General features: G+C 38.5%; 1 protein-coding gene across 11 annotated transcripts in view; it reads left to right on the top strand.

Annotated features, from left to right (window-relative positions):
• The window catches only part of TMEM117 (transmembrane protein 117), a 543,516-nt gene that overhangs the window by 157,668 nt on the left and 371,555 nt on the right, over nucleotides 1-14,293 (top strand). The window lies entirely within an intron of this gene.

The following is a 14,293-nucleotide window of genomic DNA, read 5'->3' as shown; positions in this document are numbered from 1 at the left end:
AACTTCTTTAGAATCTTAGTGTTAGTGCTTTGGAAAACATGAACTCTTGAAACGTAATAGAAAAAGTTTCAGTTAAATATCTTCTTATAAATGAATAAAATAAGATACTTCTGTGATAATAGATCTCCACAAAAAGAGCACATAAGACACACTTGTTGATTAAAAAATATAGAAGATGCCTGACAGCATTTACAAAAGTGAGATATAGGTTTATATGCTTGTGTTATTTAACCCTTGGTTTAGAATTACTTTTCACAAGAGATAAAAGAGTGTGAGTTACATAAATTCCATATATGTCACATATTTTTCAAATTTTAATGACCGAAACTTGTCAGTATCATAATTTATGATTATACTACACTAATATATTAGTGTTTTATTTGCTGTTGTTATTTTTAGGAAAGGTATTGCTAAATTGCTGTAGATTTGACTGAAAACCTTAAGATTTGAGGAAGTGTGATACATTATAATGCCTTCAGAAATTCTATAAAGCACTACACTAAATATTTAACAATAGCTACCAGTGGAATTAGAACTTGCTCAGAATCATAACTGGCATTTTTCAAAACTGTTGTATGTATTTTAGTGTTTGTTAAGTGTGATACATAAATGAAAAATCATTCCTTTTTTACTTATAAGCAACTTTTTTTTCCATTGCATTTCTAAGTTGGACATGGGAAATAGATGTCACCTCAGAACCAATGTCACTTGATAGGTAGTAACTATGTGAGGGTGGTGTTTTCAAGAGGATTCAAATACCCTCTCTAAGCAAAGATGCTCAGTGGAAAGTATCATTTTCCAACAGTGTGGGGTGTTTACTGACCCTTCAGCAAGTGCTAATAAGATAGCAAATATTACATTCAATTTTTCATTATTTGGTCCTTATAAAATATTTTGAAAATAGATTTACAGATGGCACAATTTATTCCTGCCAACTTTATTTTCATATTTCTGGGATGGGTTTTCAGAATTTGTTATTCTTGGGCATATGATTATTTTATTCATTGCTTTCCAGTCACTGCTCTGATTCAGACCTTACTGGAATTGGAATTGGGCCGATGGCAGTTTTGCAGTTATGCTTTCCTAATAACTCATTTGTACTTAAAATTTAGTTTTGGGTTCACAAGTGTAAGGTCTAGAATCTCTCTACTGCTATATTTTCTTTAACTGTAATTTTATTCAATATTCTACAGTTTATTCTACCCATGGCTGGTTTGTCTATCCTTTTTCAAAACCTGGTTGATAATCTGTGAATGTAGCTTAACATTTGGGTATTGGAGAATTCAGCTCGCACTTAGAAGATTCCAGTCAGATTTATGACCTCCTTTAATTTGAATATATTTATTTTCTGGGCAGTTGTTGTCTCTGTTAGGGGATTCTGCACTTAGCTGCTTAAGTATTCTAAAATGTCAGACTCTTTTTAGCAAATGCCAGCTCTATAGAATGTGTTCTTCTATTTCTCAAGTAGTAGTAGTAATAATAACAACAATTATTATAATCATTTTTATTTCCACCTAAGATTTTATTCTTAAAAGTCAACATGGAATGATTTGCCTACATTTATGAGCTTAAATACTACAATCTCTTTTATCTTCACCATCAGTAGCATTTCCTGACTCCCAAAGAAAGAGATTTTTATTTCTGTATTATATCTGAATACCTTAAAGGCAATATGTTTGAATGAGATAATGACTATATTATATACTTGCTCTCAGATAGCATTTTATGTATCTCCAAAATGAGAAACATGCCCTTCGGTAAGTTTTAACCTAGTATATAAATCAAGGCCAACATTTCCTAATGTAGAAGCTGATCTGCCTTAGGAAATGTTAATTGTAAAAAAAATGATTTTAAAAAAACCAACAAAAGACAGCCTCTTAAAGGCAATTCTTGGAATGAAGGGTGTTAGAGCAATGGATCATCACCCCCTCAGTCTACAACTCTAGCTTTTCTGGCAACTGTTAACCCTTTGCCCACTTTAAACCTACGTGACATAGGTCGACAAATGTAGGTATTGAGGGTCAAGCAAATGTGTGGTCATTTCTTGTGCAGTTTCAGAAATTGCATTTGTAAACCATTTTATCATCCAAAAATGACTTCAAGGTAGCTCCTTATTTCCTTTTAAAATACTATCATGAGATATTTCACTATCTTCTGGAGTTTTAGAAGATGAAATTTAGACAAGTAGCTTTTAATTTAAAAGGTGAGAACATTTAGAAAATGACCTTGTATTCAAATGTTTTTATACCTCACACTGTGAAAGTTTTGTATAATGCTGTATATTATATTAACTCATTTGTATGCATCTTTAATTCATTTAAATTAGTTAGAATTTAGTCTGCTGGATCTTTGATTCAAAAATCTCAAAGTATCTTGCCTGTCTATATGAGCTTATTATTTTTTCAGTATATCCTGGTGAGGTAGTGGTTAAGCATTATTCCTTATTTTACAAATGAAGTACAAATGAAGCTAAGAGAGGCTTAAGGGACTTGCTTAAAATCCCAGAGCAAGTTAATAGCAGAAAAACAATAAAGGCATAGTTCTCTGACTTGAGAAATTTTCAATCTTTCCTCAAAATATATTCCTAATTCCACTCTAAAATACTACATTGTCCATGAAAATTAGCATATTATTACATGCCCGGTGCTTTAGGAAATTAAAATGTACCTAAGAGGAATTTAATATTGATAAAATATCTCTTTCTCTCTATTACACTTTGATAGGATTTCCCAAGAAATATGTGTGATGTAAGTATCCTTATGTATACTAGTACAGTAAGGTATTTTCTTTTGTCCAGTCATATAAGGAGCACTGAAAAAAGGCATCAGAAATAGTAGCCACAGGAGAAAATGGTGACTGTGTGTTTGAGATTAATGGTAATTATTCTTACTAATGGAGCGTCTTACACGCTCAGGTATTTTTCTGTTAACTAGCAGGTGTTTGTCCTTCAAACTCACTGAATCATACGTTCATTGAAATGTTAGTACTACTGGGGGCTTTAGAATTTTCTGGAAGCTTACATAGAAAGCAGGATTTTGTTCTAAAACATGCTTGACAAGTCATCACACAGTCTCTGCTTGAGCACTTTGGGAGATGAAAACTTATCTCTTTCCAAAAAACATTGTTCCACTAGTGAATAATTGTAATACCCAAAGCACAAATATTTATTGGGCACCATGTATATGTGTATATATTAACCTATATACAAATTTATTTTATATATATTATATAATGAAAGAAAAAGAAGATAATGTCTGATTTTGAGGACCTTGGCCAAGTTAATTTCTGAACCTCATTTTCCTTATCTGAACCTCAAATTCCTCATCTGAACTTCAAATTCCTCATGATGAGAAATTGTTCTTTAGACAAAATGAGTCAAACATAAAACATTTAAGAGAGAGCCTGCTACATAGTAAGTGCTCAATAAATCTCAATTCTTATTGTTCTCTGAAGAGAAACAAGAGTATCTAGATAGCGTATTAGAAAGCAGAGACATCATTTTGCCAACAAAAATCCATATAGTCAAAGCTATGGTTTCTCCAGTAGTCATGTATGGAGGTGAGAGTTGGACTACATGTTAATGTATGGCAGAAACCATCACAATATTGTAAAGTAGTTATCCACCAATTAAAATAAGTTAATATTAATAAAAATAAGGCTGAGTACTGAAGAATTAATGCTTTCGAACTGTGGTACTGGAGAAGACTCTTGAGAGTCACTTGGATAGCAAGGAGATCAAATAGTCATTCCTAAAGGAAATCAGTCCTGAGTATTCATTGGAAAGACTGATCCTGAAGCTGAAGCTCCAATGCTTTGGCCACCTGATGTGAAGAGCCGACTCATTGGAATGGACCCTGATGCTGGGAAAGACTGAAGGCAGAATGAGAAGGGGACGACAGAGGATGAGATGGTTGGAGAGCTTCACCGACTCAATGGACGTGAGTCTGAGCAACCTCTGGGAGACAGTGAAGGAGAGGGAAGCCTGGCACGCTATAGTCCATGGAGTCACAAAGAGTCGGACATGACTTATGGACTGGATGACAATTGTTCTTTATGTATAAGATGACAGAGAGAGAGAGTTATTTATTTGTTCTCCACCCCATTGCCTTAGATCAGCCCCTCATCACTTCTCATTGGAACTACTGAAGTAGCCTGCACACTGATCTCCCTGCTTCTAGCCTCTACCTTTGCAGTCCGTTTTCCCACATAGAAACAAAAGAGAAATTAAAATGAAACTGAGCCTGTTAATCACCACCTTAGTAGCCACTGCTCTGCATATACTTCAGTATGAACTGCTTTATATGACTGACAGTGTCCTTGATCCAGCCCCTAACTGCTTCTTCAGACTTACCTGTACTACATCTGTCCCCTAACATACTCCACATTCTGAAATTTAGACGATATGTCAGCTCTCCCTGCTCCCTCACGGCTGCAGGTCTCCAGGTCTCCAGGTCTGGCCTGGGCCTCCATCCCACCCCTTGTCTGAGCTGCAGTATCCTTCTCATCACCTGACCCTGTTTACTTCCTTCCCTAAGGCGTTGTTCCTACTCTCCTGTCAAGGTTCAATTTATTCACCTCCACCAATAAGTAATGTGATCTGTAAAGTGCTCTCAAAGACTTTTATTCCTACATTCCTACCTACTTACCACATGGGGCTACAGTAACCTTTTTGTCACTTCCCACCTCTAAACTCAAGAGCCTGAGATCAGGGAGCATGTTTTATTTACTTGTGTTTCCATAGGGTCCTTTTCTTGGCACATGGTAGATACTCAGTAAGTGTATGTTGAATGAATAACAATAGACAACAGAGTGAAACTGTTGCTTCAAAAAGAGTATGATAAATGTTACCAAAAGGGAAGACTGTGCCCTGACTTGTAGGCAGAGAGAGAAGCACAGAGATGAAAGTACTTGAGCTAGAAGATTTTTCTTTTCTGGAGTGAAAAGCATTCAAATAAAACTCCAGGGCATCAGTTAGTCAAACTGTAGTCCTTGTGCCAGAATGTAATCCCTACTCAGCTACTTCCTACCTACTTCCTGTAAGACATTATACATCTATACAGTGGATATTATAATGATATATTATAATACTATCAATATTATATACCTCAGCTCAGTTCAATACATTTTAACTCTTTTGAGAGCTAGATTGAGGAGATGTAAGTTGTCTTCCTAAGCCTGATGATTGGGAACTCATATAAGTTTTGTATATCATTGAGTTTTGTTATTTTTGAGGACCAAAGATTGGAAAGCAAGCAAACAGGCCTACACATAAGAAACAGCTAGTAAAGTACAGGATTTTGGAGATCATCAATAGCTACATGGTCCTGCCATCTCATATTTTTCTTACTTTTTTATCTAGTAGTACATTTCAATGCTCCTTTTCCTGTTCAATGAATTGAAAGGTTTCTGTTCCCCTTGGTCAGCATGAATATATGTGCTCAAAGGAAATCACATTTTGTATTTACTTATCTGACATATGATTGTTAGGAAGTGGCCTTTGTTAGGACTGGGAGAGAAGAGAAGGAGAGGGATTGGGATGGGCCTTGAAGGAGGAAAATGGACTTTTGATCCGTGCCTGGTGTGTCCCAGTCCATCATGTGTATATTGCAGGTTTTAGCTCATTTAGTTCGTATAGCAGTCCTGTTGTTTATTAGGAGGAGCATCTTTGTTATAGGTGAGAAAATTGAGGCTTCAGAAATTAAGGAATTTGCCGAAGGTCACATGGCTTGCAAAATTGGCCTTTAACCTCATCTTTGACTCTGAAGACTCTAAGGCTTTTGCTTAACCCTCATGAGATAACCTTTTTTGAAAACTGATGTCTTCTAACGGTTTTTTTTTTCGATGCCCTAGTGTTTTTACAGAAACTGACAGTACCATTACCAGATAAACTGAAACTATTTTCCCACTCTCTTTGAAGAGCTGGATAGCCTTCAAAGAGGAAAGCAGCCCCAGTAGTTGTCTTCTCATTAGCTAGTCTAGCTGGTACTCTGGACTATAGAATACTGAATGATCATAAGTCCCAGGCTGTTAACTCAAAAATCACCGAATCAATAATGGTAACAAAACACAGCCATATTATGAAATTAACAACCTATGGGATTTTAATGAGTCATCTCTGAAAACTTCATCTTGTAGGTCTCTATTTAAATAAGTACATGTTCTCCAGACAATTTCACAAATCCTATAGAAGGCACAAGAGAGTTTATAAAACTTCTGTTTCAGGGTTGTTACTACGGTGATAAACTAACTGGGTATGAGCTTGTCTTAGATACAGCAGAATTTAATCTGAAACATGTATGGAATAGATGATATTAAAACAGCAATAATAATAACAGAAATCTTTTATTGTTTGCCCTCTGATTGTGTAAGTAATAATAAGTCCTGTTTAAGAAAAAATGTAGTTCAGTAAAAAATTTTTATGAAAATGAAAGTTATTTATGATTCTGTTATCTATGAAAAACACTGTTAATATTTTAGTGCATTTTCTTACAGTAATTTTAGTATATATTGTTTTCTAAAATTTAGATTGTGCTCTGTATGTGATTTTATAACCATTTTTACTTAAATTTAATGTATCCCTTTTCACTGAGATGTATCATTAAAATTTTAAAAACATTATTTTATAATTATTATATTTAAGGGGTTTGAAAATATAAATTTAGGGGGTTTCCCTGGTGGTCCAGTGAATAAGACTCTGTGCTCTCAATGCAGGGGGCCCAAGTTCAATCCTTGTCCTGGCAACTAGATCCTGCATGCCACAACTTTGAAAAAAAATTTCCACATGGTGCAACAAAGTTTGAAGATCCTGCATGTGGCCACTAAGACCTGGTGCAGGCGAATATATATATATATATATATAAATTTAGTGGATATCTGTGAGATTTTCCTCCTAGCATCGTCTTGTCTCCTATTCTCAGTCCCCCACTGCTGTAGGAGAAACCACATTCTTATTTAACCGTATCCCATTGGCTCATTTGGTTCGATTGGAGGTGTGCACTGGCTAAACTCAGCTAATTGGAGTGCTTCCCCAAGAAATTTTTAAACGTGGACTTGCTCTGGTAGCTGAAACCCCGGCAGCTTTCACTGGCCTTGTTTGTTGGGTCCTGTGTGCATTGGGTGTGCACAGTCGCTTAGTTGTGTCTGACTCTTTCTGACCCCAAGAACTATAGCCCACCAGGTTCTTCTGTCCATGGGATTCTCCGGGCAATAATACTGGAGTGGGCTGCCGTTTCCTACTCCAGGGGATCTTCCTGACCCATGGATCAAATCCTGCATTGGCAGGAACATTCTTTACCACTGCACCATTGTTGGTCTTAGTAAGAAAAAGTGAAATTGACAATGCAGAGAGCAAACACAAGAGTCAGAAAAAAGGCCCCACCAGTATCTCTAGTTTCACTTGTTCTTGAAACTCATCTTTATTTCTGGCTTCCCATGACTCATATGTTCTAACTTTCTATTGATACCCTGAGCTCATTTAAGCTGGGTTTCTGTTGCTTTCTACAAAATATTTTGACTAGCACATTAACCTTGGAGGTTATAGATGAGAAAACTGAGGCTGAGAGAGCTTAGGTAAGCTTAGAATTGTGATAGCACTCAGATATATTTGCCTCCAAGGTCTGCACACTCAACAATTAACATTCATATTCCTGGAGAAGAGATTTTCTGGAACTTCTATTTCCGTTTGTTTCTCTCCAACAAAAATAGCAGCAAGAACAGGAGAAATGATGCATAGGCACCTGTTAATTTTAGTTTTAATTTTTTCTTTTCTGGTACAGGGACAGAGAACTGAATATGAAACAGTGAAGAAAAAGTGCCTTTGTGTTTCTGTGTTTCCCACCTACTACTGTTAATGTGGGCTTCCCAGGGGGCTTTAGTGGTGAAGAACCTGCTTGACTATGCAGGAGACGTAAGAGACATGGGTTCTATCCCTGGGTTGGAAAGATGCCCTGGAGGACGGCATGGGCAACCCACTCCAGTATTCTTGCCTGGAGAATCCCATGGACAGAGGAGCCTGGTGAACCGTGGTCCATAGGATCACAAAGAGTCAGACATGACTGAGTGATTTAGCACAGCACCGCACAGCACTGTCAGTGTATGCCCTGCCAGTAATGACCAGACTACTTCACACACAGCTGGGACTAGTTAGCAACTGCTTTATTAAAGATACTTGGTTTCTTGTTTCTTCCTTTGCCCTCCCCATTTCCCCATAACTCTGAAGTTTTAAAAATAAGATCATCTACATGGAACCTGTGATGTTTCATCATCATCATCACTACATCATCACTGGTGTTAATATTTGCTGAATGATTGTCATAGGCCTGGAGTAATTTAGGCACTTGATGTTATTTTCTCATTTAATTTTTACTAATGAGACTTTTTAGGTATTTCTACCATTACTCTTCTAATTGATGCCATTGCTATTGTTTTCTCCATTTTACATATGAGGAATCTCTTAAAAGATACCTTTTTGAGGGTCACATACATAATTGATGGAGCCCAGATCTGAATTTGACTCTGTCTCCTCTGGAAGTCCATGCTCATACCCGCTCTAATACTACTGCTTACAACATATTCAGTGGTAGGCATGGTTCCCTCAACTTGCATTGGGAAAGAGAGGGTGATAAGGAGACTGTATTCTTTTTAGTAAGGGCTTCCCTGGTGGTTCACTGGTAAAGAATCCACCTGCAATACAGGAAATACGAGTTTGATCCTTAGGTTGAGAAGATCTCCTGGAGAAGGCAATGGCTACCCACTCCAGTATTCTTGCCTGGGAAATCCCATGGACAGAGGAGCCTGGCGGGCTACAGTTCATGGGGTCACAAAGAGTTGGGCATGACTTAGCGACTAAACAATGACATTCTTTTTAGTAGTGGATTCACTGCTGGGCCAAAGGGGTCAGTGTTTTAAAAGGTTGTGGAATCCAGTAGTCAAGATAAGATTGAAGATAAAAATCCATCTCAACTGGTACGATATTCAGATCACTTTGCAAGGAGCATAGTGATTCTGCTCTAAATATAGGATGTAAATTGCTGCTTGAGAATTACAGAGACAAGGTTATCCAGACATTGGAAGAGAGAGAGGCAAGGACTGGAAAGTTGTCAGAGCTCCAGCCAAGAGTATACCTGTCACTGCAAATCTCTGGGCTTCCCAGTTGGTGCAGTGGTAAAGAATCCACTTGCCAGTGCAGGAGACTCAGGAGATGCTTGTTTGATCCCTGGGTCAGGAAGATCCTCTGGGGTAGGAAATAGCAACCCATTCCAGTATTCTTGCCTGGACAATCCCATGGACAGAGAAGTCTGGCGGGCTGCAGCCATGGGGTCGCAAAGAGTCAGATAAGACTGAGTGACTGACCACGCATGCACACAGACCTCTAGATTCAGTCAAAGAATTGAAATGCATTAGAAAACAGAGTGTGGTTGTAGAAACTGACTGATCCCAAGCAGGGTTGAATGGGAAAGTTGGAGAAGTGTGTCTGTGGGAGCTGTGGTGTCACTGCAGATGTGTTACATGTAGTTATGCTGTATTAGCCAGGGTTCTTCAGAGAAGCAGAACCATTAGGGAATACATATGAGAAAATATAAAAACTATGTATGATATATGTGATAAATAAATAAATAAATATATGTAAAAATGAGATTAGTTCTAAGGAATTAGCTCATGTGATTATGAGGCTAGGAGGTTTTATGATCTACTGTCTATAAGCTGGAAAGCCTTCTGTGTAAATTCCAGTCCTGGTCCAAAGGCCTGAGAACCAGGAGGGTTGATGGTGCACGTCTCAGTCCAAGAGTAGCAGCCTGATGCCCTGGCTGAAGCAGTCTGTTCTGAGAGAACAGATTGTCCCTTCCTCTGCTGTTTTTGTTCTATTCAGACCTTCAACAGATTGGATGGTGTCCATCCGCATAGGGGAGGGCCATCTGCTTTACTGAGGTCACCAGTTCTAATGCTAGTCTCATCAGGAAACAACCTCACAGACATATTCAGAAATAATGTTTAATCTGAGCACCCCATGATATAGTCAAGTTGATACATAAAATTATGCCAAACAACAGCCACTAAAAAGACTAATTTTAGAGTATATCAGCCAAAGGGCAAGACCAACGATTTTGAGATTAGCCAACACTTGCTTGCTGCTTGCTGACTGACCTTTAGCAAATTATTTCACCTCTCTAAGCTTGAATCCCTTATCTGCAAACTGAGGATAAAAGTATCTATCATATACAGTAGTTAGGATGCCTGATCAACTTATAATTTACATGTAATAGAATGCTATTTTCAAATATTAAAATAAAAATTCTTTGGTTTGAAAAAGTGAGCGTAGGAGGAGAAATATATTAGTCAGGATTCTCCATAGAAACAGGACCAGTGGGGGATGGAGTGAATGCACACACACACACATAGCACACATGAATACACAAACATACACACACACCACACACATACACATACCACAAACATACCACACGCACACTACAAACACATATACACACTGCAAACATACACATACACACTACATGCATATACACCACACACATACACATACCACAAACATACCACACACACATATATGCCACACACATGCACACACACACCACACAAATACACCACACACACACACCCGTACACTACACACCACACCACACATACTCAACCAAGGATTTTCTCATGTGATTGTGAGCTTGAAATCTGTAGAATAGGCTGGCAGGCTTAGGCAAGAGCTGCTGCTGCTGTCAGGAAGTAGAATTTATTCTTCTTTAGCAAAACCTCTATTTTGCATTTAAGGCCTTGAAGAAGAATGCATTAGATGAAGCCCCCATACAATGTTGAGACTAAAGCAGCTGATTTTATATGCTAACTATGTCTACATCTATAAAATACCTTCATAGAAACACCTGGAATAGTGTGTGAATAACTGGGTTATTCAAATTGACTCATAGAACTAACCATCTCTGGAAGTAAGACAGTAAGACTCCTGTGGATGATGGCCACTGAGAGTACCCAGGAGGCTTTGAAGGGGAGTAGCACAGAGAGAAATGTCTCCTCAAACACACTGAGGACCTTGAAGAAGGGGAGCCCTGTGTGTTAATCATTGTGTACAGCCTGGGAGGTGGGAATCGATGCTCATCAGCCTCTTCATTCCTAGAACATAGTGGTCATAGAACAGAAATCATTGCAGGTAAATGGGTCAAGGCAAGTGAATGGGCAGGCAACCTTATAGAATTCCAGTGGGAACTCTGATGCAGAGAATAACAAATTCCTTTCTGCCCTTGCCTCTGACAGTGATATGGACATGTTCCTTCCACAGGTCAGGTGAGATGGGGAGGATGAGAAGATAAGAAAGATGAGCAGAAGGCCTTAGGCCTGGGCCATTGAGGAACTGCATTTATCAGGACTAATATGAAGTTTCTGCTTCCAGGCAAAATAGTAGTTAGAGGTGGGAATTTCTATCACAGAAAAAATAAAGTGATATTTTTGCACACATGGGACTATAGACTACAACATTGTAAGCACAACACTTGGCATAGTGCCTGTCCTGTAATGAGCACTCAATCAAGCAACACTAACCGTAGGAGTAATAGTACAGTGGTGAGCAGTGGTAATAGAGAAGTGGGCTGTTGGAGATGGTGATGGTACTAGTAACGTTGGTACATGGATTAACAGCCTCAGGATGGGCTCAGAGACTAGATGGACCAGACTGAGGTGGTGGTGTTGAAAAATGGCAGTGACATTACAGCTTATCTTGGTCTTGGATATGTCAAAGTTTTATGTGGAATTTTTCAGAAAGCTCTTCTACCCTTAACTTCCACCTGCAGCCTCATACAATGTTCTAGTGAACCTCTGATACTGATGGAAGTGTGTCCTTTCTTTCAGCTGTGTAGATGTCAGCTGGAAGTCTGAGAGCTACACAGATTTCCCCTTATTTATATACCTTATTTAAGGTTGAGGCAACTGACCCTAAGGGCTCAGGGTAAATTAATTGCTGGGACTGAACCCAGGCCCTCTGCTACCCAGTAGTATTACTACCATACCCCCTGACTTCTCCTCAGGAGAAGCACACAGCCACTTACGTCATGTAAAGAGCACATCTGTATATGCATCGTAGGAAATCAAAATAATGAAAAATATGTAAAAATATACTGTTGGAAGAATATGAGGTTCAGTTTCTAAAGCTCAGCTCCATGAAACTTAAGTATAAAATATGAACTTTTCATAATGATGTCTACATTTGGTGAACAGTATCCTTCAGGAAGTCTTGAATATTTAGAAAGGGAAACTTCATAGGAAATTCTGTTTTTAGGAAAGGTAGGTAATGTGGTGACCATAAGCTGCATTCCAGGGAATCAGATTAATGCCTAGCAAAGTAGTCATGGTGAAACAGACTCTAACATTACTGTTTTGGTTTCACAGAAGATGATATTTTGATGTCCTGGGGAAAATATATGTTGGGTTTAGTGATCCTTGTTTCTTCAGACTTTTAGGAGATTGGTAGAAGTGACTTTCAGCAAAAATATCCAGGTTTTCTTGAAACAAGAGCCTGAGAAAAAATCGTCGGGAGCACCGTTCTCCAGTAACTGAGGCCAATCCCCTGTGTAGGTTCACTTTGTACAGCGCACAACACAGAGCTGGATAAGGCAAAGGGTAGTGATGAATCGGGCACCTAGTGGACACAGAAAGCATCTGTTAGTGCTCGGGTCTCTTCTCGGACATCCCCACTAAGCCTTCTCCCTGTCTTTGCTCAAATGTCACCTAACCACTGAGGCCTGTTTTGGCCTTATTTGTATTCTATCCTGACTCAACTCCTGTGCTCCCAAACCCAAATATCCTGCTTGATTTTTTTCTTTAGCATGCTTTACCATCTAACTTCCTGAAGATTCCTTCATTTAATGCATGTTTGTTATGGGTTAGATTGTGTCTTCTTCATAAAAGGTATGGTAGAGTCCTAATCCCCAGAAGGATTAAGACCTCAGAAGGTAACCACTTGGAGAGAGGGTCTTTATAGAGGTGACTGAGTTCAGTGAGATCAGTGGGCAGGCAAAATCCAGTACAACTGGCACCCGTGTCACAAAAAGGGAAAAAAGAGACACAGAGATGGACACACATGGAAGGAAGATGACTGAGAGACACAGGGAAGAGACAGCTATCTACAAACCGAGGAGAGAGGCCGGGAACTGACTCCTGCCTCACGGTTCTCCGAAGGAACCGACCCTGCTGACAGCTGGGTTTCAGACCTCTAACCTCTCTAACTGTGGACAATCCGTTTCTGTTCTATAACCCATCCAGTTTGTGGTACTTTGTGATGGCAGCCCTAGGAAACTAATATAATATGTTTACTATTTAAGGTGTGTTTTATTCCACTGGAATTATAAACTCTAGGAAAGCAGAGATTTTTCACTCTTTTGTTCGCTGATAGATCCCAAGCATATATAGAGAACAGCTCTTGGAACATTGTAGATGCTCAATCAGTATTTAAAAATATGAATGAATGGGTAATTAGGCTTCAGCACGAGTAGTCTTAAGGAGCTTCCTACCTGTATCATCAGGTGGATATTATCGTCTTTACAAAGCTGAGGAAACTGATGCCTAAGATCAGGCTGCTCGGAATCATCACAAAACTTAATACAGGTTTTCTAAATTCTGCTTCCAGTTAAGGTCAGTATTTGATCTACTATCACAGTGGATCTCAGCTGTAGTTTGCATCAGAATCACCTGCAAGGCGTGTGTAGACCTAGATATTCAGATTGAGATGATGTGGGGGTGGGGCCTGAGAATTTCTAATGAGCACCCAGATGATGCTGGTGCTGCTGGTTCTGGAGGAGCACTCTGGAAACCAAAGTACTGTGTAATAGCCAACTTCCTAACCTTATGACTTGGTAAGTATAAGTAGCTCAATGCATAATCAAAAGCTATGATACATTACCCATTACCATGGGTTGTGTATCTTTTGAAACTTCATTAATCACCTAGATGTTGCAAGGAAAATAAACACTTGTATTTCCATTCTTGGTTATTACTGTTTTTTCTTTCTTTAATGTTGTGCTTTCATGTTGGCTCTCTTCTTTTTTCCCTCATTTTCTTTGTTCTCTTTACTGTGATCTTTCTTTAGAAACCCTATTTGTTGTATTATATCCTGTGAAATACAGTGATAAGTATGTGAAAATAATATAATTTAATTAAGCTTAAGATAAATTATCTTGCATTTAGCCTGAGGACAGTGCAAAGCCTGCCATAGTTTCTATTATTAACTTCACTTCAGAGGTTTTATTTGTTGAGGAGTATCTGAAAAACCATGGAGACT

This window comes from Giraffa tippelskirchi, chromosome 4 (assembly GCF_054371585.1).
Source record: "Giraffa tippelskirchi isolate mGirTip1 chromosome 4, T2T-mGirTip1v1.2.pri, whole genome shotgun sequence".
Classification (NCBI taxonomy): Eukaryota; Metazoa; Chordata; class Mammalia; order Artiodactyla; family Giraffidae; genus Giraffa; species Giraffa tippelskirchi.
Note: the sequence above shows the minus strand (reverse complement) of the source record. Positions and strands in the feature narration are given on the sequence as shown.